Consider the following 2,342-nt stretch of genomic DNA (forward strand, 5'->3'; position numbering starts at 1 on the left):
TTTTTTGAGCCCCAGAAACAATCTCATTGGTGAAAAGAAGCAAAGTGGCATTCCTATAAGTGAATTGGGTATGAAAATGTGCTGAAAGAAAAACATACATATTCTTTACGGCTTATTGTAAAGGCAGTTGTTCCAAACCAGTAGCTACTCAAGCGAAAGATGAAACTTTTACTTCTCAAAAGAATTGGGTCTTGGAAACCTACAAGGGCAGTTCTTCACTGTAGGATTGCTATGAGTTGAAATTAACTTGATGTCACTGAGATTGGTTTTGGTTTTAAAGGTGATGAGAAGGCTGCTGTAAAAATAGTATGGGAGACAATATCTAAGATCCTTTAATTTCATTAGGGAGAGGAAGGAGAATTCAAGTTATCTATGTCAGCCACTGAAGGCTTAGGCTTATGAAAGCCAGGCAGACTATTATCCTCCAACATTTTTTACAAATTTTGATGCCAATAATCCCTCCAATTGCACTATTTCTTTGCTACATTCTATAATGAGTTTCAAAAGTCAGAATTTAGTCATGGTTATGGGATTTATGGGAAGGAATAAGTCATAATTCAAATTCAGAAATGTCTCAAGTTGGAGTTCTTCTATTCTGGACAGCTTCTTCTCAACTGTGTATTGGTATGCCTCATTCAGGTTTGGCCTGTCTTGGCCCCATGGTAAATGTTATAAAGCTCTATTAGTTCTGCCACTTAATTGCAGTGTCACCTCACCCCAAACACCTCTTCATGTGTGCCCAACTTTCTCACTCTGTGGTTCCAGAAGCCCATCACATATTTCAGTCTCATGGTTCAGCTGATGCTTCTAATCTATTATTCTTTCTTAATGCTTACTTCCTTCATTACGAAGCAGCACTGCTACACAAATTAAGGAGATTCAACACAGGGATCTCCAGCTCAAAAGGTGTGTTCTGATCTGGATATTCTTTCTAAATGGTAATGGTACCCCCCCTATCTATTCCTGGAAAAATGGAAAAGATGAACAATCCACGTGTTATCCATACACCTGATTTATGTAGTCCCACCTCCAAGAGTGTTGTACATATTATTCATATTATGAACATACTGTCTAATACCTCCACCCATCCTCCTCAGATATTCTAGCTGCAGCCAACAAAGAGCACCTAGGCACTTCCATCCAGGGTCAACATATTACCACGACCCCCACCATCCTTTGGTTTAGCAGTGTGAACCCCTACATAGCTGTTGAGTTACATACTCAGGGATGATGTTACTAGCCTCCACTCCTCCCTTGATCCAGCCCTATCTAACTACCACTCCCATCCATACACATGTTGAGTGGCCAAGAGCCCAGAACATTTCTGTTTCCTTTTACCTTCCTCCTGCCCAACTATCAAGCTCGCCCTACTTCCACCTCTTAGTAACTCCTCTCAGCTAGATTGTTTTCCTCCCAACCCCCCAGGATCTCTACATGCTCCTTGCTGTTGATTTTAATTCCCTAGTTGTTCTCCTTTATATGGCTTTGCTTGCTCACCTTCCTCTTTCCACTCCTCTCTCTCCCCCCAAGTCCATCCAGTACTGTTGGTGCTGTTGCCTTCTCCTTGAGCTTGCTTGCCATTCCTATCTTATCTATTCAACATTTAGTGGAAGTCTTAACCAGATCATCATACAGCAAAAAGAAATAAAGGAATTCCTCTGGATCAAGAAGAAGTAAAACTCTCAGTACTTGCAGATGATATGGTTGCATGTGTAGAAATCCAGAAAGATTCTATGAAAAGATTATTGGAAGCAATCATGGAAGATGGAAGAACCAAGATTAACAAGCAGAAATCACTTCTGTAAAGATGGCAACCAAACCGAGTAACACATACCAAAGGGACTCTGCAGAAATCAGCACAGGAAAGCAACTGAGAGGGAAATTCCACACTGCCGAGTCATAGGAGTAGCATCATAAAGATATTTAGACACAGATCCACTAGGTTTTGGGTAGCTGTGGGATTTTGGCTAACCACTGTGGAGGGTGAGTAAGGCTTAATCTTAGCCCCACCACAGGGTTCCTTTGGCCAGTCAAGGACCTTTACTTTAACACAGCCACTGCTTGCTTCATCTAGGCAGGTTTTAACCCCCTGCAGCCCCACGGTCAGGTGATAAGGGCTCAGCCCTATCTTGACTTGTTTCTCTCTCTTCTCTCTTTCCATCAGTAGTATTAGCGATCTCGGGATATTTTTTCCCCTCTTCTCTTTCCTCTAATATGACATTGCCAACCTCCAGGCCACTCGCATTCACTTATGGAAATTACACCCAATCTCTACCCAGTTGGATGAGCTACACCCTCTGCAACTGGTGAAATCAGTTCCAATCAGGGGAACTCATGCATAC

The sequence above is a fragment of the Echinops telfairi genome, unplaced genomic scaffold, assembly GCF_000313985.2.
Source record: "Echinops telfairi isolate 266 unplaced genomic scaffold, ASM31398v2 ScPeMD7_7469;HRSCAF=8507_1, whole genome shotgun sequence".
Taxonomy (NCBI): Eukaryota; Metazoa; Chordata; class Mammalia; order Afrosoricida; family Tenrecidae; genus Echinops; species Echinops telfairi.